A 27929-nucleotide genomic window follows, 5' to 3' on the forward strand; every position below is an offset into this window, starting at 1 on the left:
ATTCATAACTTCTAAATTTCAATTAACCTGCCCCTAGTTTCCTTTACTCAATCTCTGCCCCTGATTTCACTTAGGCCATTCCACCCCCAGTAATGTGTTCATCTGCTTATGTATATTCAATACAATCCCCTTAAGTCTTCCCTTCTCTTTCCTCCCTTATAACCCTTCCTAGCTTACTGGATTTTGCTACTGACTTTTACTCCAATGCATGTATAAGTCTAAACATTTGTAGCTAGGATTCACACATGAGAGAGAAGATGCAGCATTTGGCTTTCTGGGCCTGAGTTACCTCACTTAGTATAATCCTTTCCAGGTCCATCCATTTCCCTGTAGATTTTATAATTTCATTTTTACCTCTGAATAGAACTCAATTGATAAATGTATCACATCTTCATTATCCACTCATCAGTTGAGGGATATCTAGGTTGGTTCCTTTTTCTAGGCATTATGAATAGAGTGGCAATAAACATGGGTGCACAAGCATCTCTAAGGTAGTGAGATGAGTCCTTAGGATACATGCCTAGGAGTGGTATAGCTGGATTGTATGGTAAATCTATTTTTAGCTGTCTTGAACCTCCACACTGTACCATTTTACATGGCTGTACCAGATTATATTCCCACCAACAGAAGGGTTTCTCTTTTTCTACATCTTTACTAGCATAATAAATGCTTTCTTTTTGTTGTTTTCTTTTTTGTTCTTTTTAAAAGACAGAGTGTCCCTCTAGCCCAGGCTGACCTAGAATTCACTATGTAGTCTCAGTCTGCCTTGAACTCACTGTGATCCTCTTGCCTCTGCCTCTTGAGTGCTGAGCTTAAAGGCATGTGCCACCACATGCAGTCCTCATTTGTTTTCTTGATAACAGCCATTCTGACAGGAGTGATGTGGGATCTCAAAGTAGTTGATGGCTAAGGATGTAGAACACTTTTTTTGATGTTTATATATCATCTGTTTCTTCTTTTGAGAATTCTCTATTTAGTTCCATAGTCCATTTTTTAATTAGGTTGCTTGATTTCTTATTACTTAGTTTTTTGAGTTCTTTGTATATGCTGGATATTAATCCTCTGTCAGTTGTGTAGCTGGCAAAGATTTTCTCCCATTCTATAGGTTGCCTCTCTGCTCTATTCACAGTATCCTTTGCTGTACAAAAGCTTTTTAATTTCATGAAGTCCCAGTGGTTGATTAATGGTTTTATCCTGGGCAAATGGAGTTATATTCAGAAAGTCATTGCCTATGACAATATGTTGAAGTGTTTTGCTGAGTTTTTCCTCTAGCATTTTCAGAGGTTCAAGTCTGATATTAAAGTCTTTGATCCATTTGGACTTGATTCTTGTGCATGGAGAGAGATAGGGATCTATTTTCATCCTCCTACATATAGAAACACAGTTTTCTCAGCACCATTTGTTAAAGAGGCTGTCTTTTCTCCAATAAATATTTTTGGCATTTTTTCCAACATCAAGTGGCTGTTGCTGCCTAGACCTGGACTTCCATCTGGGTCCTCTATACTTTTTTTTGGTTTTTCAAGGTAGGGTCTCATTCTGGTCCATGCTGACCTGGAATTAACTATGTAGTCTCAGGGTGACATCAAACTCATGGCAATCCTCCTACCTCTGCCTCCTGAGTTCTGGGATTAAAGGTGTGTGCCACCACACCCAGTTTACCTCTATTCTTTTCCATTGATTTACATGTCTGTTTTTGGTTCAGTATCATGCTGTTTTTGTTACTATGACTCTGTAATATAGCTCAAAATCTGGTATGGTGCTACCACCAGCCTTATTTTTGTTGCTCAGAATTGCTTTGGCTATTCAAGCTTTTTGTGCTTCCAAATGAATTTTAAAATTATTTTTTCTATTTCTGTGAAGAATGCCATTGGAATTTTGATTAGGATTGCATTAAATGTATAGATTTCTTTTGGTAAGATTGACATTTCCACAATATTGATTCTTCCAATCCAAGAACATTATTTCCTAGTATCTTTTACAATTTCTCACTTGAGTGTTTTAAAGTTTTCACTGTAGAGATTCTTCACTTTTTTGGTTAGGTTTATTCTAAAGTACTTATTTATTTATTTATTTATTTTGAGGTGATTGTGACTAAGAAATTGTAACTAAGAAATGTCAGTATGGGGCTGGAGAGATGGCTTAGTGGTTAAGCACTTGTCTGTGAAGCCTAAGGACCCCGGTTCGAGGCTCAATTCCCCAGGACCCATGTTAGCCAGATGTACAAGGGGGTGCACGTTTCTGGAGTTCGTTTGCAGTGGCTGGAGGCCCTGGCGCACCCATTCTCTCTCTTTCTCTCTCTGCCTCTTTCTTTCTCTGTCACTCTCAAATAAATAAATAAAACAAAAGTTATATAAAAACAGAAATGTCAGCATGTTTGTTGTAAGTATGTAAGAGAGCTACTGATTTCTATGTGTTTATTTTGTATCCTGCTACATTGCTGAAAGTGCTTATCTGCTCTAACAGTTTGCTGGTACAGCCTTTAGGGTCTTTTGTGTAAAGAATCATATAATGATAATTTAAACTCTTTCTAATTTGTATCCCTTTTATGTGTGTCTCTTGACTTGTTTCTATAGCTAAAACTTCCAGTACTCTATTAAATAAAAATGGGGACAGTAGGACCCTAGTCTTGTACCTGATTTTAGTGGAAAAGCTTCAAGTTTTCCCCCATTTAGTATTATATTGGTTGTAGGTTTGTCATAAATAGCCTTTATTATGTTAAGATGTGTTCCTTCTATTCCCAGTTTCTGTAGCAGTTTTACCATGAATGGATGTTGGATTTTGTAAAATGCATTTTCTTTATCTGTTAAGATGATGATGTGATTTTTGTCCTTCAGTCACTTATATAGTGCATTATATTTATCAATTTGTGTATGCTGAATCATCCCTACATCTCTGGGATAAAGCCTACTTGGTTGGGGTGAATGACCTTTTTGATATATTCTCGTATTTCGTTTGCCAATATTTTGTTGACAATTTTTGCATCTAGGTTCATGAGGGAGATTGGTCTGTGATTTTCTTTTTTGTTCTGTCTTTGTCTGGGTTTGGGATCAAGGCGATGCTGGCTTCGTAGAAGGAGTTTGGTAGAATTCCTTCCTTGTCTATTTTATGGAAAAGTTTGAGAAGCCATGCTGTTAGTTCTTCCATGAAGTCCTGGAAAATTCACCAGTGAATCCATCTGAGCCTGGATTTTGTGAGGTTGAAAGATTTTTTTTTTTTATAACTGCTTAAATCTCTGAGCTTGTTATAGGTCTAATTATCTCTCTCATCTTTATTTAATTTTGTTAGTTCATATAAATCAAGGAAATCATCCATTTCTTTCAGATTTTCAGCTAGTGAGTATATATTCTTAAAGTATATCCTTATGATTTTCTGAATTTCTTTGGTATATGTTGTAATGGTGCCTTTTTCATCACTTATTTTATTAATTTGTGTCTCTTCTCTCTTTTAATCAGGTTTGCTAAAGGTTTATCAATCTTGTTTATCCTTCCAAAGAACCAACTCTTTGTTTTATTGATTCTTTGTATTGTTTTTGGTTTCTATTTCATTAATTTCTGCCCTAATCTTTATTATTTCCTTTTGCCTACTGATTTTTGGTTTGTCTTGTTCTTTTCTCCAAAGCCTTGAGGTGAAGCATTAAGTTGTTTACTTGCCACTTTTCTAATTTCTTTTATTTTTTTTTATTAGTTTTCTATTCTGCAAGTACAGGCAGTTTAGTACCATTATTAGGCTCATCCGTGACCTACCCCCTCCCCTAATTTCTTAATATAGGCACTTAAAGCTATAAATTTCCCTCTTAGAACTGCTTTCATTGTGTTTCAAAGGTTTTGGTATGTTGTGTTCTCACTATCATTTGATTCTATGTTTTTAATTTATTTTTTATTATTGACAAGTTCTATAATAATAGACAATAAACAATGATAATTTCCTCCCTCCTTGTTTTCCCCTTCACAACTCTACTCTCCATCATTTTTATGAATTTTTTTTTTTGGTTTCCTTCTTGATTTCTTCATAGACTCATTCATCATTTAGTAGTGTACTATTTAGTTTCCATAATTTTGTGTATGCTCTGTAGCTTTTCTTGCTGTTGATTTATAGATTAAAATCATTGTGATCACATAGTGTGCAAGGAATTGTTTTCCTGTATTTGTTAAAATTTGCTTTGTGTACTAGTATATGATCTATTTTAGAGAATGTTCCATGTGCTATTGTAAAGAATGTGTATTATGTAGTATTTGGATGAAATGTTCTATAGATATCTGTTAGATCTATTGGTTGTATGAGTTCATTTAATCGAGATACTTCTTTGTTATTTGTTGTTGGAATTACCTGTCACTTAATGAGAATGATGTATTGAAGTCACCCACTATAATTATTTGATGTTACCTGTGACCTAATAGTATTGGTTTGATGAGATTGAAAGCTCCCATGTTAGGTGCATATATGTTTAGGATTGTAATGTCCTCCTCTTGGAGTGTTTCTTTAGTAAATATAAAGTAACCTTCTTTCCTAACTAATGTCGGTTTGACATTTATCCTGTCAGATATTAGGATAGCAACACCTGTTTGTTTTCTAAGCCCATTTGCTAAAATATCATTTTTCATCCTTTCACCCTAAGACAGTGTCTGTCTTTTATGGAAAGGTGAGTTTCTTAGAGGCAACAAAATTCCCAGTCTCCAAGCCTATGTCTTTTGGTTGGGGTATTGAGGCCATTGATATTGACAATTATTATTGAAAGGTATGCATTTATTCTTGGTATTCTTGTTTTGTAGTTCTTCCTGTTTTTCCTTTATTCTCTTTTGTTAATTATTACTTGAGTATGATTTAGTTTCTCCTATTTCCTTATGTGTGTGTTTTTCTTTCTTTTCAGTGTGAAGGATCCCTTCAAGTATTTTCTGTAGACTTGGTTTAGTGTTCATATATTCCTTTAGTTTGTTTTTGTTGTGGAATGTCCGTATTGCTCTATTTGGATTGGTAGCTTTGCTGAACAAAGTAGTCTTGATTGACAGTTGTTATCTTCCAGAACTGCTTCTCTGACATTGTTGATAATTTTTTATACACCTTCACTTTTAAGTAGAAGAGTGTATTTTGGTGTTTTTCTACTTATCTGCTGCTTTGGCATAGCTACTATGCCACCATATTACCCAAGTCTCTCTCTCTCTTCTTTTTCTTTTTTTGGTTTTTCGAAGTAGGGTCTCACTCTAGCCTAGGCTGACCTGGAATTCACTCTGTATTCTCAGGGTAGCCTGGAACTCACAGCAATCGTACCTCTGCTTCCTGAGTGCTGGGATTAAAAGTGTGCACTACCACACCCAACTTCTTTTTGTTTTTATATTAAGTAGAAAACTGATATGAACACATCATGTATTGGTACCACCATTTCCATCCTCCTTTCCCCCATTCTTCTGAGGGCCCTCCTCAGTGGAATTGCTGGTATTCATCATGGAGTTGTGGGTTATCAGTTGTGAGAGCAGCAGTCAGTCATTTGGGGGGTGGGAGAAACCCTCTGAATATGACCTTCTACCCTGTGGCTCTTACAGTCTTTCCAGTCCCTCTTCCACATAATTACCTGAGCCATGGTGTGTGTGTGTTTTAAGTCTACTTTAGGGTTGTGCTTTCATCAGCTTCTGAATTTCTGCTTTGGTATGTTTTGAATATTCCCAGTGTCTGTCTCCATCATACTGGTGTGAGGTTTGCCATGGAAGCATCAGTCTTGTTCATCTCACCAGTTCCTCTGTGGTTTCACGTGGGCCCAACTGATGTGTGCAAGGCATGGTTCATCACTTGCCAGGAACTCAGCTATCTTTTCTTGTCTTGTTGGTAGAATTTGGTTGTCCTTGATTCTTTTTTTTTTTTTTTTTTTTTTTAATTTTTGGTTTTTCGAGGTAGGGTCTCACTCTAGCTCAGGCTGACCTGGAATTCACTATAGAGTTTCAGGGTGGCCTTGAACTCATGGCGATCCTACTACCTTTGCCTCCCAAGTGCTGGGATTAAAGGTGTGCGCCACCACCCCCAGCCTGTCCTTGATTCTTGATGCCTTCTGAAAAGCAGATTATCCAGTGTAAAGTGAGAACAGCATAGGTTAAATGGGATAAATATTGCTAATTTAGAGAGATTTTGATGGCTATAATCTCTCTATTAGCCAGAGAATAGTGGGAGCTTCTTGTTGGAGTCCATAATCTTGACTTCCATAGGATTTTGACTTGTTTCCCATTTCCAGCTATGGGTTTGTTTGTTTTTTTTCACTGAGCAGATCTTTTAGCCAACCTAGGCTGGGTGCCGCTATTGCACATTTGTGTACATCTTGTCAGGCTGGTTGCTTTTGTATAGCAGTATACCCTGCTTGCTCACAACATTGTTGGCCATTTTCCCCCAGCAGTTCATGTAGTGCTTTCCAGCACTATGCAGGCTAACCATCTGGAAGATGGCTTCCTTCCAGATTCATCTGGACCTTTTTTTTCCTTTGAAAATTTATTTTTTATTGACAACTTCCATAATTGTAGACAATAACCCATGGTAATTCCATCCTTCCCTCCACTTTCCCCTTTGACACTTTACTACCCCTGTCCCTTCTCAGTCAGTCACTCTTTTATTTTGACATCATCATCTTTTCCTCCTATTATGGTGGTCTTGTGTAGGTAGTGTCAAACACTAAAGGTCATGGATATCCAGGCCATTTTATGTCTGGAGGAGCATGATATAATGTGTCCTACCTTTCCTTTGGCTCTTACGTTTTTTTCGGCTGGATCTTTTAATGTTCTGTGTCAGCAGTATGTGGTGTCCTCAGCAACAGGGACTTACCTTTTTTTTTTTTTTTTTAAAGATTTTTATTTATTTATTTGATTATTTGAGAGTGACAGAGAGAGAGAAAGAGGCAGATAGAGAGTGTGAGAGAGAATGGGCATGCCAGGGCTTCCAGCCACTGCAAAAGAACTCCAGACGCGAGTGCCCCCTTGTGCATCTGGCTAACGTGGGACCTGGGGAACCGAGCCTCGAACCAGGGTCCATAGGCTTCACAGGCAAGCGCTTAACTGCTATGCCATCTCTCCAGCCCGGGACTTACCTTTTACCTTGGACAGACAATCAAGTTCTCTGATAGAAGCCTGTCTTGTTTTGGGGACCTTGTAGGTCTCTCTGGTCAAAAGCTCAATGTGGGTAGCAACTGATTTCTGATACTGGGGGTTACAAGCCAGAGCCTAATGTTTTAGGGTTAGGGTTTATCCCACCCTCTCAGGCCCTTCTGACCAGATAATCCCCATACTCCTATTGAGAGGTATAACTTTTAGTCTGCTATCCAAGAAGAATGTTTCTTTGGTACCAGTTCATTTTAGATTTCGTTTTATCTGTATCTCCCTCTGCCTTTTCTCCCCCCACCCCAACCTTTCTATCCTTATTAGCTGTTCCTCAAGTTGTTTGTCAGGTATGCCTGCAACTAAAGCTGATACAGGTTAGCAGCCCAGATAAAGGAGCACTTGTGGCATTTGTCTTTCTGTGCTTGTGAGTTTGCTTAGTATGTCTGTTCCAAGTACATCCATTTTCCTACAAATATACTATACATATATATAATATATATATACATATATAATATATATATTTATATATATTATATAATTATATAAATTATATATATTATTTATATATATGTTATATATATATAAATATATATATTATATTATTTTCCTTACTGCTGAGTAGAATTCCATTGTATATATGTACCACATATTCATTATCCAATCACCAAACAATGGACATCTGGGTTGACTCTGGTTCTTAATTGTTGTGAATTGAGCAGCTATGAAAATGTTTGAACAAATTTCTTTGTAGTGAAGAGTGGAGCCTTTAGAATAGATTCCCAGTAGAGTAATGGCTGGGTAGATTGGTAGCTCTATTTTTGTCTTTTTCAGAAGTCTTCATATTGATTTCCATAGTGGTTGTACAAGTTTGCTCTCCCACTAGAAGTGAATGAGGGTTCCTCTTTTCCTTCATCCTCACCAACATTTATTGTCATTTGATTTTTTTTTTTTTTTAAGATAGGGTTTCACTCTAGCTCAGGCTAACCTGGAATTCACCATATAGTCTCAGGGTGGCCTTCAACTCACGATGATCCTCCTACCTCTGCCTCCCAAGTGCTCGGATTAAAGGCATATGCCATGAGGCCTGGCTTCATTTGATTTTTTTTTTTGATATTTTTTTTTAAATTTATTTATTTGAGAGCAACAGACACAGAGAGAAAGAAAGATAGAGGGAGAGAGAGAGAATGGGCGCGCCAGGGCTTCCAGCCTCTGCAAACGAACTCCAGACGCGTGCACCCCCTTGTGCATCTGGCTGACGTGGGACCTGGGGAACCGAGCCTCAAACCGGGGTCCTTAGGCTTCACAGGCAAGTGCTTAACCACTAAGCCATCTCACCAGCCCTCATTTGATTTTTTTAATGAGTGCCATCCTCACTGTAGTAAGGTAGAATCTCATAGTTGTTTTTATTTGCATTTTCCTATTGGTTAAAGATGTTAAGATGTTGAACATTTTTTTAAGTGTGTATTAGCCATTTATATTTCTTCCATTGAGAATTCCCTATTCAGTTCTTTGACCTATTTTATTTATTTATTTTATTTTATTATCAACTTCCATGATTGTAAACAATATCCCATGGTAATGCCCTCCCTCCCCCCATTTTTCCCTTTGAAACTCCATTCTCCATCATATCCTCTTTCCCTCTCAGTCAGTCTCTCTTTTATTTTGATGCATCATATTTTCCTCTTCTTATGATGGTCTTGTGTAGGTAGTGTCAGGCACTGTGAGGTCATGGATATCCAGGTCATTTTGTGTCTGGAGGAGCATGTTGTAAGGAGTCCTACCCTTACTTTGGCTCTTACATTCTTTCCACCACCTCTTCTGCCTTGGATGGTGTGATAGAGATATTGCAGTGCTGATCACTCCTCTGTCACTTCTTCCTAGCACCATGATGCCTTCTGAGTCATCCCAAGGTCACTGCCATCTGAAAAGAGAAGATTCTCTACCAAAAGTGAGAGTAGCATTAATATAAGGGTATGAACATTAAGAGAAGTGCTTACTGGGCAGTTTGATAAGCATAGTACAAACATTTAGCCAGAGACCAGCAGATGTTACACCCCTATGGCTCATGAATACTCCTGTTTTAAGTTTTCAGTATCAGGATATATTCCCTCCCATGGAGCAGCCCCCAGTCCAATTAGAAGACAGTTGGTTTCCACCATGACAGACATGTCACTATTGCACCAGTTGGCTCATTTGGCCTGGCTGGCAAAATATAAGGCTTGCAGTGTCCACCGTTAAGTATCTTCACTGGTGATTTATCTCTCTACCATTGAACTGCATGCAGAATGGCTTCTTCCAGCTGTCTGTCAGCTGGTCTACATGGAGGAGGTTATCAGCTCAGTTACAGCAGGATTTCTCAGTGGCCTTGCAGTCCAAGTATGTGGAATCTTCAGCAACAGGGTCTTGCTATCTATTCCTGGTGGGAAACCAAGGGCTTCGGCAATGGCCTGTAATGTTTTGGGGGCATCAGGGACCTCTGTGGCCAACATATCCCATCCCTGGCACTGAACGTTTTCTAGTAACAATCTATGGCTCCTGAGTGTTCCATTGTCCAAAAAAGTAAGTTTCACCGGGCGTAGTGGTGCACGCCTTTACTCCCAGCACTCGGGAGGCAGAGGTAGGAGGATCGCCGTGAGTTCGGGGCCACTCTGAGACTCCATAGTGAATTCCAGATGAGCCTGGGCTAGAGTGAGACCCTACCTTGAAAAAAAAAAAAAAAAAAAAGGTAGGTTTCCACATGATTTATTTATCCTCTTAGATTCTGATTAGCATGCCCCCCCCCACCTTTCCTTTACTCTATCTCTTCCCTGGCCTCACTTAGGCCTTTTCATTTCATTAATCTATTCTTCTTTTACAGATATATAATACCATCCTATTAGGTTCCCCCTCCCTTCCTTTTTATTCCCTTTATATCTCTTTTCTAGATTACTGGTCTTTGCTACTGAGTTTTCTTCCTACTCACACAGAAGTCCACTCATCTGTAGCTAGGATCCACATATGAGAGAGAACATGCAATGTTTGGCTTTCTGGGCCTGGGTTACCTCACTTAGTATAATCCTTTCCAGATCCATCCATTTTCCTGCAAATATCATAACTTCATTTTTCTTTACTGCTAAGTAGAACTCCATTGTATAAATGTGCTATATCTTCATTATGCACTCATCAGTTGAGGGACATCTAGGCTGGTTCCATTTCCCAGCTATTGTGAATTGAGTGTCTGCCCCATTTTTTAAAACATATTTTATTTATTTATTTATTTACTTATTTATTTGAGAGACAGAAAGAGGAAAGGAGGGAGGGAGGGAGGGAGAGAGAGAGAGAGAGAGAGAGAGAGAGAGAGAGAGAGAGAGAGAGAGAGATAGATAATGGGCACACTAGGGCATCCAACCATTACAGATGAACTCCAGATGCTTGTGCCCCTCCCCCTTTGCACTTCTGGCTTATGTGGGCACTAGAGAATTAAACTGAGATCCTTTGGTTTTGCAGGCAAATGCCTTAACCACTAAACCATCTCTCCATCCCCTCTGCCCCATATTTTTTGAGTGCGCTGTTTGATTTGTTTTTAAATTGATCAGTTTTTTCAGTTCTTTGTAGATTCTAGATATTGGGCTTCTGTCAGTGGTATAGCTGGTAAAGATTTTCTCCCATTCTATGGGTAGTGTGTTGGCTCTGTTTATGGTATGTTTGTACAGAAGTTTTTTAGCTTCATGAGATCCCACTGGTTGAGTGCTTGGTTTCCTGTGCTACTGGGGAATTGTTCAGGAAGTCTTTCCCCACTCCAATATCATGGTGAGTCACCCCTATTTTTTCTTCCAGGCTTTTAAGAATTTCAGGTCTTGTATTGAGGTCTTTAATCCATTTGTAGTTGATTTTTTTGTGCATGGTGAGAGGAGTGTGTCTCGTTTCATTTTTGTACATGTGATTGTCCAATTTGTCCAGCACCATTTGTTGAAGATACTGCCTTTTCTCCAGTCTGCATTGTTGGCTTCTTTGTCAAAGATCAAGTTTCTATAGTTACTTGAACTAAGGACTGCGTCCTCAGTTGTATTCCATTGGTCTATATGTCTTTTTTTTTTTTTTTTTAGTACTTTATTTGAGAGGGAAAGAAAGAGGAGAGAGAGAGAGAAAGAGATAGAGAGAGACAGAGAGAGAGAAAGAGAAGAAGGAGAAGAGAAGAGAAGGAGAAGAAGGGAGGGAGGGAGAGAATGGGCATATAAGGGCCTCTAGCCACTGCAAATGAACTCCAGATACATGTTCCACCTTGTGCATCTAGCTTACATGGGTACTGAAGAATTGAACCTAGGTTTTTAGGCTTCACAGGCAAGTGTCTTAACCGCTAATCCATCTCTCCAGCCCTTACATGTCCATTTTTATGCCAGTACCATGCTGTTTTTGTTACTATGGCTTTGTAGTATAGCTTTAGACTGGGTATGATACTTCCTGAGTGTCTTTTGCTGAGGTTATTTTTTGATGTCTGAGGCCTTCTGCCATTTCATATGAATTTTGAGATTATTTTTTTCTGTATCTGTGAAGAATTATACTGGGATTTTTATTGGTATCACATTGAATCTGTATATTGCTTTTGATAGAATTTCCATTTTCACAATATTAATTATACTTATTCAGGAGCATGGGAGGTGTTTTTGTCTTTTCAAGTTCTTCTCAATTCTTTCTTGAGTGTTTTTTAAAAATGATTTTAACTTTCTCTTTAAATAAAACAATGAAGGAGGGAAAATCAAGCTCGAAGCATCGTAACAATTATTTTAGGAAGATAGCAACCAAAATTTAAAGCACATTCTATGTGTCCAGATGTAAAAGGTGTTAAGGAATAAACCATAATATCAAAGAATGAGGGAGAAAGCACCAAACATAAGATAATGTCCAAACAACTTGAAATTATTATTTATGGGTAAAAGCTGTAAAACTATGCTCAATTTGAAATACAGATTAAATGCACCTTTCCCCATTTCTCCCAAATAAAATCATAGTTTACTATTTAATTATACCTTAAAGCTTTTCTCTCAGTACAAAGCAACCACTACATACACATAAAATACCTATTTGTTAATGTAATAATTTCCCTGGCTCATCCAACGTGCAATGCCCATGACTCCAAAGACTACAACTTGGAGCAAATGTACACAGACTAAAAAAATCTACAATCCCAAGTTTCAAAACTTGCTCTTAAGATTATAGGACACTCAGGTATTCACTTCTCAGGAGGATGTTACACTTTCACTGATCATTAGTCTACATCAGCACAACAAAGTAATTAACATTTACTGATTTCAAGGGACTAGAGATAAACTTTGAAAGTACTATTAATTTCTTAGTGGCTGTTATAATTAAGTTTGTGTTTACATTCCACTGAAGACCTCTGTATAGCCTCAGCACTAACAAAGTCTAACAGGCTCCAATCCTAGGACCTTACCAGGTTAGATGGCACATTTTTTTTTAAATTTTTGTTTATTTATTTGAGAGCGACAGACACAGAGAGAAAGACAGATAGAGGGAGAGAGAGAGAATGGGCGTGCCAGGGCTTCCAGCCACTGCAAACGAACTCCAGATGCGTGCACCCCCTTGTGCATCTGGCTAACGTAGGACCTGGGGAACCGAGCCTCGAACCAGGGTCCTTAGGCTTCACAGGCAAGCACTTAACCGCTAAACCATCCCTCCAGCCCAGATGGCACATTTTTAAAGAAGCCAATTACTTTAGTATAAGGCATTCAGAGCCCCAAATCACATCTTTATTTTTAGAACTGTATAAATGTGATCCAAATGTGTCCATTACTACTTTTTCCAAAAGAAACATGCTAGAAATAAGCAAACTACATCTGCTCACTGATTTGTATGGATGGACTCCCTAGATGTCCCACTGGGCTTAATTATAGATCACTCACAGTAATAGATTTTAGTATTAAGTGTAGCATGATGTTAAGTTATTTAACTTTTGCATATACATGTTGCACATCTGGTTGAAAGTGGAGAAAAATTTGCAGCTTTACACTGTTAAGCTAGGTTGCATCTATCCTTTTAAATGGCATCAATATCAATGTCATCATCCTTGTCAGACTTCACAGTTTCAACCTTCGGTACACTGGCAGTCTTTGAATACACCACCTCAATATTTTCATCTTCATCCTCTTCCTCACCACCACAAGATTCTTCCTCTGCTTCCTTTAATCATTGTAAATGGGTCTGCTTTGATATGAATCTCTTTGGCAAGGTCTTTGAGACAGTTTTTTTAGAGGACTATTCTGACCAGCTAATGATGACCTCTTCCTCTAAAAGGTCTGAGTCAATCATCTCCTTCAAAATGTGTGGAATCTTGGAGATGAGCTGAGCTCTATGCATTGCTACCACACACTCCAGAACCTTTGTGTTGTTGTGACAAAATCTTAGGAAGTAGCACCTGTATTTCTTAATTCGCACTCTAATCTTCTCATTAAAGAGAACGTCCCTCAGCACAAGAGAGCCCATGGCTTTTACATCTAGTCCTTCTGCTTCAGCAACAGCTTCTGTGTCAGATGCTCTCTTTCCTTTTCTTTACAAAATCAAACAGGATATTGACACACTCTTACATTTTTCTTTTCCAAATCATCAATGAGGGTCAGAACTTTTGCATAGTCACTGATTTCATCCACTCTGTGCCTCTGGGCTTCCTCAGTTGTATCTCCTCCCAATCACCAGCCCCTCTTCTTCCACAGCGTGTGGAGGAAGACTAATTTCATTTGGTGGTGGAGGTAGTCATGTCTCACTGCTGGATACAGAGCCATTTTCCTTGTCTTTGTCCTTTCTAATTTTCTTTTCTTTCTCTTTCTTTCCTGTACCACTGTCATGGTCCTCATTTGGTTTTTTGAGAATGAATGTACAGAGCTTATGATGTGTATCAAGCACACCTCAAAAGCCACAAACTTTACAAGAATTGCCTGTTGTTTACTTCTAAGTGTTGACATGCAGATCTGTTTCAGGAGTCTCACACTCGGGATAGAGGACACATTTTTTTGTTTGTTTGTTTGTTTATTTATTTGAGAGTGACAGAGAGAAGAAGGTCTAGAGAGAGAGAGAAAGGGGGGGGGGAGAGGGAGGGAGAGAATGGGTGCGCCAGAGCTTCCAGCCTCTGTAAACTAACTCCAGATGCGTGCGCCCCCTTGTGCATCTGGCTAATGTGGATCCTGGAGAATTGAGCTTTGAACCAGGGTCCTTAGGCTTCACAGGGAAGCGCTTAACCGCTAAGCCATCTCTCCAGCCTGAGGACACACTTTTTAATGAGCCCATTCAACATTTCTTTCAGCTTATTTGCCTTATGAGATCCACTGACATGGTCATTCTTAACGTCAAACTGTGTCTGTGCTCCCAGCTCACAACCAAAATATTTAGCAGGATACATTGGAGGCTGATTAAGCACCTTTGCAACATCAAGCATGTCAACTATAACTGACTTGATTGCATTTCCTTTGCCCTCAGCCTTGAGAATCAGAAGTAGCACCTTGTAAGGATAGAAAGGTCTGACACGCTGCGGTTGACATTGACAGACTTTTGGCTTATTAGTGACCTTATCAACAAGATGAAGAGCTCTTTGGTTGCAACTTTTTGTTATCTTCTGTCTGAAGAAGGCATGACATAAACGACTGCAAGGGTTCGCGGTCTCTGGCATGAAAGAACTTTCACCCCTGAGGCTGTAAGCTTCTTGCTCGTACGCTGTATTTCCCCAATATAGGTACGAATGGCTGCACAACAGCTCGTTTTTGTCAAGTAAAGACTTAAACCCAACGCAGCTCACCAGGGACCAGGAGGAAGAGGTGCTGGAAACCGGTCTGAAGTGGCAGGACATTGCTGGGAGCAACTGGCACCTGCCCACCCCCAATGGCGCCCGCAGGGTGGAGGGGCAGGAGCACTGGGCAGAGGTGTGGGCCACTGGTTCTTGACTGTTTTGATGTTTTCATAATATTATAGGTCATTCACATCCTTGATTAGTGAGATTCCAAGGTATTTGATTTGTGTGTGTGTGTGTGTGTGTGTGTGTGTGTGCGCACATGTGTGTCTATTGAAAACTGGTCAGCCTTGCTGATTAGAAAGATATTGGCATATTTGTCTTTTATGTATAAGGTTATTGATTTTTTTGTGTTAATTTTGTATTCTGCCACCTTTTCTTTTCTTTCCTTTCCTTTTCTTCTTTCCTTCCTTTATTTCTTTCCTTTTGCTTTCGAAGTAGGCTCTCTCATTAGCCCAGGCTGACCTGGAATTCACTATGTAGTTTCAGGTTGGCCTTGAATTCATGGTGATCCTTTTACCTCTGCCTCCCCAGTACTGGTAATTAATGGGTGTGCCACCATGTCTGGATATTTTATTTTTATTTGTTTAGTTTTAAATATTTTATTTATTTATCTATTTGCCCAAAGAGGGGAAGAGAGAATGGGCACATTAGGGCCAAGGTCTCTAGGCCACTGCAAACAAACTTCAGATGCATGTGCCACTTTGTGCATCTGGCTTTACATGGGTACTGGGGAACTGAACCAGGGTCATTAGGTTTTACAAAGAAGTGCCTTAATTGCTGAGCCATCCTCTCCAGCCCCATTAAAAAAATTTTTTTTAAATAAAACTTTATTTGAGCAAGAGAGAGAGAGAAAAAAAAGCAGATAGAGAGAATGGGCACACCAGGACCTCTGCCACTGCAAATGAATTCCAGATGCATGTGCCATCCTGTACATCTGGCTTACATGGGTACTAGGGAATTCAATGTGGGTCCTTAGGCTTTGCAGGCAAGTGACTTAACTGTTAAGCCATCTCTCTAGTCCCCATTTTATTTATTTAAAAGAATTTATTCATTTGCAAATATGTGTGTATGGGCACACCAAAGTCTCTTGCCACTGCCAAGGAATGGCCTCTGGCTTTACATGGGCAGCTGGAGAGACTGGGCCAGGGGCTTTGTATGTGAGCAGCTTTAACACTGAGCCACCTTCCCATTTCCTCTTCTCAGTTTTTATTTTATTTTATTTTATTTATTTATTTGAGTGCAATAGACAGCGAGAGAAAGAGGCAGAGAGAGAGAGAGAATGGGCGCGCCAGGGCTTCCAGCCACTGCAAACGAACTCCAGACACATGCGCCCCCTTGTGCATCTAGCTAACGTGTGTCCTGGGGAACTGAGCCTCGAACTGGGGTCCTTAGGCTTCACAGGCAAGCGCTTAACCACTAAGCCATCTCTCCAGCCCGTCTTCTCAATTTTTGTACCCTGGTTGGATTGATTTTTTTCACTTTTTTTCTTATGATGTAAAAGCAGTAGTTGAAGGTTTTTTTTTTTTTTTTTTTTTTAATAAGATAGAGAGAGAGAGATGGAAGAGGCCAGGAGTATTGATACACCAGGCCAATGTAATTGAACTCCAGATGTGTATACACCCTTGTATGCATGTTTGATCTTAGACACTTGTGTCATATTGTGAATCTGGCTTACATGAGGCCTGGAGTTTCAAACATGAGCTCTTAGGCTTCACAGGCAAGTGCCTTAACCAGTACACCATCGCTCTGTCTCCTATAGTTGTGTTTTTTTAGTAATTATAATTCAAGTTTAGTTCTTAAAACTAAATATAGTACACCAGAATTAATTTGTATGTTCATATGTTATTCATAACACCAAAATCTTTGTATGCTTCCTTCCCAACCACATTCCTTCCAATGCTAGCATAATTTTGAATTTTTTTTTTTTTCGAGGAAGGGTCTCACTCTAGCTCAGGCTGACCTGGAATTCACTATGTATTCTTAGGGTGGCCTTGAACTCACAGTAATTCTCCTACCTCTGCCTCCCAAGTGCTGGGATTAAATGTGTGTGCCACCATGCCTGGCTATTTGGAATTTTTTAAAAGATTTTTTTTATTATTTAATAGAGACAGAGGGGTGAGGGTGAGAGAGAGTGAGAATGGGCACACCAGAGACTCTAGCCACTGCAAACTCCAACACATATGCCACCATGTGCACCTGGCTTACATGGGACCTGGAGAATCTAACCTGGGTCGTTAAGCTTTGCAGGCATGTGCCTTAACCACTAAGCAATCTCTTTATCCCAGAATTTTTTTTATTAAAATCTTTTGACAACGTCTATACTTACAGACAATAAACCATGATTCCCTCCCCTCCCCCGCTTTCCCCCCCACAATGCCACTCTCCATTACATCCCCTCCTGCTCTGCATTAGTTTCTCTTTTATTTTGGTGTCATTGTCTCTTTCTCCTATTATGAGGGTCTTGTGAAGGTATTGCTAGGCACTGTGAGGTCATGGATATCAAGGCCAATTTCTTTGTGGAAAGTTGCATTACAAGGAGTGGTACTCTTCCTTTGGCTCTTACATTCTTTCTGCCACGTTTTCCGCAATAGACCCTGAGCCTTGGAGGGTGTGATAGAGAAGTTTCAATGCAAGACACTCCTCTGTCACTTCTCAGCACTATGATGCCTTTTGGGTTATCCTGATGGTCACTGCCATCTGAAAAAAGAAGCGTCTCTAGCCAAAAGTGAAAGTAGCATTAATATATGAATATGAACATTAAGTGTAGTACTTTCAGGGCAGTTTGGTGAAAATAATATATGCATTTAGCCAGACAAGAGCAGACTTTATACCCCTCCCTTGCCATGGGCTTTTGATTAGGTTTTTAGTACTAGGCATGTATTCCCTCCCATAGATTGGGCCTCCAGTCTAGGTAGAGAGCAGTTGGTTTCCCCCAGAGCAGACATGCCACTATTGCACTCATTTGGTCATTTGGCCTGTCTGGCCAAAGTTGAGGCTTCTGGTGTGCACTGCTGATGACTTCTGTCTCCCATAGGGCTGCATACAGTGAAGATTTTTCCAGCTTTCAGTTGGTGGTCTACAGGGAGAAGGTTTTCAGCTCAGCACCAGCTTGATTTCTCAGTGGCCTTGCTGCCCAGACATGTGAAGTCTTCAGCAATAGGGTCTGTTACTCATGGGAAACCAAGGGCCTTGGCAATAGCCTGTAATGTTTTGGAGGCAACATTGACCTCCCTGTCCAGCAATTCACTGGAAGGTTTCCCATACCTAGCATGGAATATTTTCTATGGCTTCTGGATGTGCCATTATCCAAAAAAGTAGGCTTTCATATGTCTTATTCAGAATATCTTAAATTTTGATTGACCCTTCCCCACACCCTTCTTTTACTCAATCTCTTCCCCTGGCCTCACTTAGGCCTTTCCCCTTCCTATAATTTGTTCTTCTACTTACATATAAATAATACCATCCCCTTAAGACCTTCCTTCTTCTCCCTCCCTTACACCCATTTTCTAGCTTTCTGGCGGCTGCTATCAATTTTTGGTTCCAGCTTACATACAAGTCTAATCATTTGTACCTAGGATCCACATATGAGAGAGAACATACAATGTTTGGCTTTCTGGGTCTGCGATACCTTACTTAGTATAATCCTTTCCAGATCAATCCACTTACCTGCAAATTTCATTTTTCTTTACCACAGAATAGAACTCCATTATATAAATGTATCACATCTTTGTAATCCATTCACCTGTTGAGAGACATCTAGACTGGTTCCATATCCTAGCTATTGTGAATAGAGCAGCAAAAAACATGGTTGTGCAAGTATCTCTAAGGTAGTGAGAAGACTCATTAGGATATATGCCTAGGAGTGCTATAGCTGGATCATATGGTAAATCTATTTTTAGCTGTCTCAAGAAACTCCACATTTCCACATAGCTATACCAGACTACATTTCCACCAACAGTATAGAAGTGTTCCCCTTTTTCCACAGCCTAGCCAACATTTGTTGTCATTTTTTTTCTTCATGATAGCCATTCTGACAGGAGTGAGATGGAATGTCAAAGTAGTTTTAATTTTCATTTCCCTGATGGCTAAGGATGTACCTAGGTTCAATTCCCCAGGACCCATGTACGGTAGATGCACGAGGCAGCACATGTGTCTGGAGTTCATTTGCTGGGGCTGATGTGCCCATTCTCTTTCTCTCTCTCAAATAAATAAAAATAGAATATTTATTTTTTTAAGATGACTAGAATTGGGCTGGAGAGATTGCTTAGTGGTTAACATGTTTGCCTACAAAGCCCAAGGACCTACGTTCAATTCCCCAGATCCCACGTAAGCTGGAAGCACAAGATGATGCATGAGTAAGGTCAGACACAAGGTGATACTTGCATTTGGAGTTTGATTACAGTGGCTGGAGGCCCTGGTGCACTAATTCTCCCTCTTTTTTTTTTTTCCCTCTCTTTCTCACTCAGTCACTCACTTGCTCTTGTTCTTGCCCTCTCATTTAAAAAGGCCAGTCTGTTAGGCTTGCCTTAATAAATAAAAATTTAAAAACCAGAATTTTAAGAGCTGTATTTTCAAATCAACTTTTTTTGCTATGGTTTTAGTATCTTCTCAAATATCTCTGTGATATAAATTTTAATAGTAACTTATATAGTCCTATTGGTCCTATTAATTCTATAAGTCTGGCCTCTTTATTAATTCTGATTCCTGAGTGTAAGTTCTTTACTTTTTTCTTTTTAACAACATTGACTTTCATCCAATACTTAGTGATTCCTGAGTGTTCATCCTGGTATTTGAAACTCCTTTTTAGGCAATCTATTCTGTGTACTCCTGCACACTGCTTAAAGAGAAGGGTAGAATTTGTGACTGAAATTTGAATTTTAGTCTGCTTTTAAATTCATATGGGAGGGATGGTAATGTCACTAGGCAGGGTGGCTTAGTAGCTAGCTTCTGGTGGGGACAGAGGAGTGTTCTTCCTCTCAGGTAGCTTAGGGCATTGTTCCTCTGACCCAGCTACCATGCCCATGGCTCTCAGCAGGGGGTAGCTGGGCCTGTTGCTGCTCTTTGACTCAAATGTGGTCTCAAGAAATAAAGGCAATGTGTACAACTTCACCTTCCTGTCTTTCTTGCTGGCTGCCCTCTTCTAACAATGACAATGTTGGGCCTCTTGCTGTTTGATAAACTGCTGTATTCATTCATCCAATCATTAATTTGTCAAGTACTTATTAAGCATTTCCTCTGTGTTCATTGCTTACTGCTTTGGTGCTTAGGATTTATGAGTAAACAATGATTGCATCCCTGGTGGAACTTACATGCTAGGGGTAGGAGAACTTTTTAAAAAATTTTTTTGTTTATTTTTATTTAGTTATTTATTTGAGAGAGACAGAGAGAGAGAGAGAGAGAGAGAGAGAGAGAGAGAGAGAGAGAATGAATGGGTGTGCCAGGGCCTCCACCACTGCAAATGAACTCCAGATGTGTGAGCCCCCTTGTGCATCTGGCTAACGTGGGTTTTGGGAATCGAGCCTCCAACCAGGGTCCTTAGACTTCATAGGCAAGTGCTTAAACTAAGCCATCTCTCCAGCCCAGAACATTTTAATTAAGAATTAAATAACTCATATCACAAGTTTTAAAGTGAGGAGTAACATAAAAATAAAGAAGATAAGAGGAATTGAGAGTGTGAATACAGAAATTTTTATGGAGAAGGTAACATTTAAGTAAAGATTTAAAGACAATATGAATAAACTGCAAATGTCTGGGTGTAGAAGCCTACACAGAAAGGTGCAGACGTGACCATGGTTGGAAGGTTAGAGAGGTGGCATAATGGTTGTTGTGGCTCCAGCAGAGTGAGCTAAGGAAGGGCGGCTGCAGAGCAGTGTACAAGGTAACAGGTGCCAGATACATAGCCTTGTAAGCCAGGATGTAAATGTTGTCTTCTCCTTGGAAAGGGTTTGGAACAAGGACAGAACATAGTATGACAATATCAGAAAGCTCAGTATAGCTTCTGAGTTAAGAAGTCAGTGTATGCTGGGTGTAGTAGCTCATGCCTGTGATTATAGTAATTGACAGTCTGAGGCATGAGGATTACCTTGAGTTTGAGACCAACATGGGCTACAGAATGAAACCCTGACTCCCAAGAAAGAATCAAAAACAAACAAACAACAAGAAGGAACAAAACCAAACAAGAAAGATATTATATCCAGAAGCCATAGATTGCTACTAGAAAATTTTCAGTGCTAGGGATGGGCTACCTTCCAGTAAGTTGCTGGCCAGGGAGGTCCCTGTTACCTCCAAAACATTATAGGCTATTGCCAAGCCTTTTTGTTTCCCAAGAGTAACAAATGGTAAGGTACTATTCCTGAAGACTTCACATGTCTGGGCAACAAGGTCACTGAGAAATCAAGCTGGTGCTGAGCTGAAAACCTTCTCCCTGTAGACCAGCCAACTGAAAGCTGGAAAAACCTTCACTGTATGTAGCCCTATGGGAGACAGAAGTCATCAGCAGTGAAAATAGTAGACAATGGAAGCCTCAACTTTGGCCAGACAGGCCAAATGACCAAATGAGTGCAATAGTGGCATGTCTACTCTGGGGGAAACCAACTGCTCTCTAATTGGATTTGGAGGCCCAGTCTATGGGAGGGAATACATGCCTAGTACTGAAAACCTAATCAAAAGCCTGTGGCAGGGGAGGTCATGAGCCTTAGAGATAAAATACCTGTTCTTGTCTGGCTAAATGCATATATTATTTTCACCAAACTGCCCTGAAAGCACTATACTTAATGTTCATATTCATATATTAATGCTACTCTCACTTTTGGTTAGAGAAACTTCTTTTTTCAGATGGGAGTGACCACTGGGATAACCCAAAAAGCAACACAGTGCTGAGAAGTAACAGAGGAGTGTCTGGTACTGAAACATCTCCATCATACCCTTTAAGGCTCAGGGTCCATTGCAGAAGAGTTGGCAGAAAGAATGTTAGAGCCAAAGGAAGGGCACCACTCCTTACAATGCAACTGTCCAGACAGAAATTGGCCCTGATATCCATAACCTCACAGTGCCTAGCAATACCTTCACAAGCCCCTCATAATAGGAGAAAAAGACAATGACATCAAAATAAAAGAGAGACTAATGGAGAGCATGAGGGGATATGATGGAGAGTGGAGCTGTGAAAGGAAAAGTGGGGGAGGGGAGGGAATTATCATGGTTTATTGTCTGAAGTATAGAAGTTGTCAATTAAAAATATTTTAAAAAGAGAGACATTATAGTTGAGTGTGGTAGCTCATACCCATAATCCCAGCACTCAGAGGCCCGAAGTAGGAGGCCTACAAATTCAAGGGTAGCCTGGGTGAGTGAGTTCCAGGTCAGAATGGGCTACAGAGTGAGACCTTGTCTCAAAAAGGCAAAAGAGGAAGAGGAGAAGGAGAAGCTGCACTGGGACAAGGGCCAAAACAAGAGGAACTGTTAGTTGGAGTCTGCTGTGTGCCATGTCCAGGCAGAAGATATAGGTGATTGGGTCTAGAGTGGTGGCAATGTGAGCGACTGCTACAAATGGTAACATTCTGGATCTACTTGCTCAGTGCACTGATAAGATTTCAGGATGTGGATGTGAGAAAAAGGGTCTAATCAAAGTTTCAAGCCCAGAGACCTGAAGGATGGAGCCACCTTTAATGCAGACGGGGACAGCTACAGGAGGAACAGTCTAAGCATTAAGATCAGATATTGGATTTGGGACATGTTGAGTTTGGAGAGTTTGGGATGGCTATTAAACATAAGTACAGAGGTTGAACAGACAGCTCAGTATGTAAGTATAGATGTGTGCAAACAATCTGGGACAGAAACAGCATTATTGACACCTAAGCAAGTACATTATTCTCTGTTAATGAACTGCAAGTCTTTGTACATCTGAAGGTGTAGATTGGCTGGCTGTGAGGAGGTAAAATTATCATTTTGTTCTTAGCAGGAACTAGGAGACCTGTTCTTAAATGTTGCTTTGTAATCATTCACAAGATGGTTAGGTGTTACTTTTTTTTTAAACTTATTATGTATTCTCTACTTCATTAAAGAGTTCAATGACTTGTACTCAGAAGTCATACAGCCAAGAGGCAATCAAGTGTAATACAAAGAATTGGTCTGAAGTCTTGGCACTCAAGGCCATATAGTCTCTTGCTTCAGGGAAGGAAAATGAAACAGCAACACAGTAAAGAAAACACGTAGCTCCTGAATCTCAACAGAAAGTACACCAGGTTAGTGAGATTGTACATGTCAGCACATTAATGGAAAACGGGTCTTGTGCGAAATTAACATCAAAACCCAGAACTTCTTTTGTATAGATAATGTTTATTATAAATAGGAAAATATATGTAACATTTTAACTACAAACCTTTCACGTGGAAAGGGTCTCTGACATGCGTTGTTTTAATATTATGAAGTGAAAATGTTTGAAGAACCTCAAAGCAGGAAATGCTTTCTGTGGGTGTTGATGCTTACCTTGCAGCATTTTCTGACTTGCATAGATAGTACTTTGGCATTTTTTGTTAATACCAGTGCCATGATGAGACATATGCTGGTATTATTTTCCTCCAAGCCCCATAATATTTTCAGCAGCTAAGTCTAAATATTTCTTTAGTACTACAACATAAATAATTTCTTTTTAGTCATAGGAAAGAAATTTTTGGCATTAATTTGAAAGAATGAACTAATGAAATGTAAGGACCCAAACATCAGGCCTGTGTCTCATAAAAATAAGTTAATCAAAATTAGGGAGCTTTACAATCTCAAGGGATTGATGTCTTGAGTTCTTAAGGCCAGACATGGAACAGTCCTGCATTCATACCAGAATGACCTCTCTGAGGCATCATATTTCCGTTTAAGTATTTAGACATCATGATAGCTTTCCAAGGTTTTAATTCATAAAATATGGATTTTTTCAAAGCCACAGAAGCATAGCATTTTTTCAGATGTCCCTTTCTTTCTCTATGTTATTATTTTAAAACTCCTGTTAACTCCAATCAGCACCTTCTTTCAGTAATATGCATTTGCCTGGATTTCTGAGTAAAAAAAACACTGTATCAAAAAATTGACTATCTTACAAGAAAGGGTCATTAAATATAAGGAAATCATGTGAATAAACTAAGTAAGAAATATTAAGTAGCTTATTTGACAACTTTCATAATATGCTCACATGTTTTTTGTTAAGATTGGGATTTCCAGGTCACAAGTGTGGTTTGAAGGGATGTCCCCCAATACATTCAGGAGTTTATTAAAGCTTGTAATTTAGGTCTTAGCCACCTGGGTGGAGGAGGTGTCACTGGGAGCAGGTCTTAGGGTCCAGCCTTAAGGGGTGGGAGTGGATTTAGAATTCCAGTCTAAAGATATGCAAAGTGCTGGAGCTTAGCCTGGATGTTACTTTTCTCTCAGCAAGGGCCTGTGAAAGGGGCCAACTTCTTCTGCCATTTTGGAACTTCCCCTAGGTCTGTAAGCTTCAATAAATCCCTTCTTCCCATAACTTGTACCTGGTTTGGAAGTTCATCCTGCAACTGAAGCTGACTGTCACAAATGGATTCTGGTGGTCCATGGGATGCAGAGAGAACTTCTTGTATGATTCCCAGAGAACTGCTTCAGAGGAATCATTGGAGTTCACATAGCGAACTCATTCAGTCTGTTTATTTTCAGCTGATTTACAGACTTGAGTAATCCAAAACTGCAAATGTGAAAGAAAAGCTATTTTGCTGTATTTACATTTGAACATGATTAGGTAGTTATTTTTCTTTCTTTTTGGTCTCAAAGCAGGCACTGCAACTAATTAGGTTATAATAGAACAAGATAATGGAACAAGATAATTAAATGATATCATTTTATGATTTGTTCAAGTGAGTGTACAACATACTGACTTCATTATGACATTTTCATCCACATATGTCATGGTGCCTTGCTCCTATTTGTCCATCACTTTCCTCCTCTGTCCATTCTTTCCCTTCTCACAGGAACCTGTCCTTCCTTCAAATAGTTGTCCTTCTATGCTTATGTCACACATATATGTATATATTTCAATATAGAATCTATATGAAGAAAGACTATCGGATAGCTTTTCTTCTTATCCTCACATCTCATCTCTCTTTGGACCTCTTCCCCCTTATATTTTCATGTCTATATACATATAATTATTCATATTCCTGAAATTTTCATTTGTCTTTAGAGTTGAATAAAACACCCCTGTGTATATATACCACATTTTCTTTATCCATTCTTTTGTTGACCAGTTGACATCGAGGCTGGTTCTATTGTGAATAGTGCAGCTGTGACTATGGATGTGCAAGTACCTCAGTGATATGTTGACTTTTACTCCTTTAGGTATGTTCCCAGAAGTGATTTATCTGGGACACCTGGTAGTTCAATTTTTAAATTTTTGACGAACCACTACATTGATTTCCTTTTTTAAATTTTATTTATTTAGTTGACAGAGAGAGCACAAAAGGGACAGAGAGGGAGAGAATGGATGCGCCAGGGCCTCTAGTCACTGCAAATGAACTCCTGATGCATGCACCACCATGTGCATCTGGCTTACATGTATTCTGGGCAATTGAACCTGGGTCCTTAGGCTTTGCAGGCAAGTGCCTTAACTGCTAATCCATCTCTCCAGCCCCATGTTGATATCTATAGTAGCTTACCACTTACTTACATTCTTATCAATAGTGTTTCCTCACATCCTCATCAGTATTTACTGTCACTTATTTTCTTGATGATAACTATTCTGACCAGAATGAGATGGAATCTCAAAGTCGTTTGTGGCAGACAGCTTCAGTTTTGCTGAGATGAACTTCCAGACCAGGCACAGTTATGGGGGAAAGGATTTATTGAAGCTTACAGATCCAGGGGAAGTTCCATAATGGCTGAAGAAGCTGGCCTGCCTTCACAGGTCCAAGCGAGGAGAGAGAGAAGTTCAAGCCTAAAGGTCAAAAGCCACAGCACACTTCAGGAACTCCAGCTAGGCACACTTTGCATATCTTTCGATTGAAATTGGAAACCCACCACCACACCTTAAGATCACCCAGTGACATTGCCTCCAGCCAGGTAGCCAGCAGATGCAAACTACAAACAAACAAGTGAATATATATCTATTCTATTCAAACCACCATATCATTGTAATTTGCATTTCCCTGATGGCTAAGCAGATTGATATTTATTGACTATTTGTATTTCTTCTTTTGAGAACTGTGTGTGGATAATTTTTTTGGTGCTCAATTTTTGGTGTTCTTTATAGATAGCAGATATTCATTCTCAACAGGCTTTCTCCTGCTCTGCAGCCATCTTCTCCCTGATGTTTGTAGGCAATTTCAGTGATTCTGGTGCTGCTTCTGCATAGTGGATGCTAGATGCCAAGAAGCTTGTCTGTAAGTGCATTATGAAATTCCTTTGCCCACGAGAGTGTAATTTGGGTAATGTTGGGTATAGTGGTGAACTTGAGTTGTAAACTCAGAGCTGCAATGCTGTTATACATGTGCCTTGGGTTGTGGTGTTGAGTACTGACTCTACCTTGACCTCAAGGCTCTTAGTAGCAGGTGTATCCCTTTCTCACCAATCACATTTGTCTACTTAATATCAAGAGGTTAAGTATTTAAACCTCACATGCTTCACAGTGTTATCAGCAGTTTTTCTTTTTCTTTCTTTCTTTTTGTTTTTGAGACTGTTTGGTGGCTTATTTATTTATTTATTTATTTATTTTGAGGCAAGCCCATCTGACTGGACTTTTTTTTTTTTTTAAATGCAAGAGAGTGAGAGTGTGTATTTGTGAGAGAGAAAATAGGTGCACCAGGGCCTTCAGCCATTGCAAACTCCAGACATGTACATCCCCTGGTATGCATGTGCAACCCTGTACTCTTGTGTCTCTGTGCATCTGACTTGTGTGGGACCTGGACAGTCAAGCATGAGTTCTTAGGCTTTGCAGGCAAGTGCCGTAACCACTAAGCCATCTCTCAGCCCTGTTTGGTGGTATAAATGTAAAATGAGGCTGGAGAGATGACTCAGCAGTTAAAGCACTTGATTACAAAGCCTTATGGTCTAGGTTCTATTAGCCAGTACTCCTATAAAGCCAGGTGTTCAAAGCGGCACATGTATGTGGAGTTCATCTGCGGTGGCAGGAGGCCCTGCTGTGCTCATTCTCCCTCTCTCTTCCCTTCTCTCTCTGACTCTCTCTTTCTCTTTCCCCTTCACTCATAAATAAAAATAAATAAATTTTTAAAAGTAAAATGTAAAATGACCTCCACAAACTCTTGTGCTTTGGTCCTTAATCCAAAATTGGAGGCACTGTTTGGGAAGTCTGTGGAACCTTGCTGGAAAGGGCTTGTCACTGGGTGTGGGGGTGGGCCTTGGAGTTCTATAGCCCAGGCCCCTTGCTGTCTGGCTCTCTCCCTTTCTCACAGAGCATGATGGGAGGACAGATTTCCTGCTCTTGCTGCACTCTCACTGACACAATGGACACTGCTTCTCAAAACCGTAAACCACAAGAAAACCATTTCTTTCCTTAAGCTGCTTCTGGTAGAGTATTTTGTCCCAGTGATGAAGTAATTGATATAGTCAGGGTCTCTAGCTCCTGCTGGTCTGAAATTTATTCTGTAGCCCAAGCCTTGAACTCATGGCAATCCTCCTATCTCACAGCATCTTAAATGCTGAGGTTAAAAGTGTGTGCCCCACCCTGGGCTCCTCACCTACCTCCACTTCCACTGTTCTTAAGCTACTCCTGTCCTGAGAGGTATGGAAGAGAAGTGGGGGCAGTGGAAAGGTGACTTCTTTGCATGGAGCCAAGAGATAGGGCAGTTGCGTCAATGACCCATTGCTGTACCCCAGGCAGCTATGAGGTATTGGGGAGGTTAGTACAGAATGAGCAAGAAGCGTGGCTTGAATTTGAAAGAGAAGGTTTTGGTGCTTAGAGTGAGAGAGGAAAATATTTTCCTTTGGAAGCAGCTGGTGGTCAGAGCTTGATCCCTCCCCTCTTCGCTCAACATGTATAAGACATTGATCTATATATGGAATTTAATAGGAAATATGGATTGAGACTTTCTCTGATTATTTTTATTTTCAGCAGGATGTAT

At 39.8% G+C, this 27929-nt stretch overlaps 1 protein-coding gene and 1 pseudogene across 2 annotated transcripts in view; one reads left to right on the top strand and one right to left on the bottom strand.

Moving 5' to 3' along the window:
- The window catches only part of Filip1 (filamin A interacting protein 1), a 259788-nt gene that overhangs the window by 46415 nt on the left and 185444 nt on the right, over window positions 1-27929 (top strand). The gene's annotated exons all lie outside the window — the stretch shown is intronic.
- Window positions 13104-27929, bottom strand: part of LOC101597312 — a 50323-nt pseudogene continuing 35497 nt past the window's right edge.

Source organism: Jaculus jaculus, chromosome 10, assembly GCF_020740685.1.
Source record: "Jaculus jaculus isolate mJacJac1 chromosome 10, mJacJac1.mat.Y.cur, whole genome shotgun sequence".
NCBI classification, from domain to species: domain Eukaryota; kingdom Metazoa; phylum Chordata; class Mammalia; order Rodentia; family Dipodidae; genus Jaculus; species Jaculus jaculus.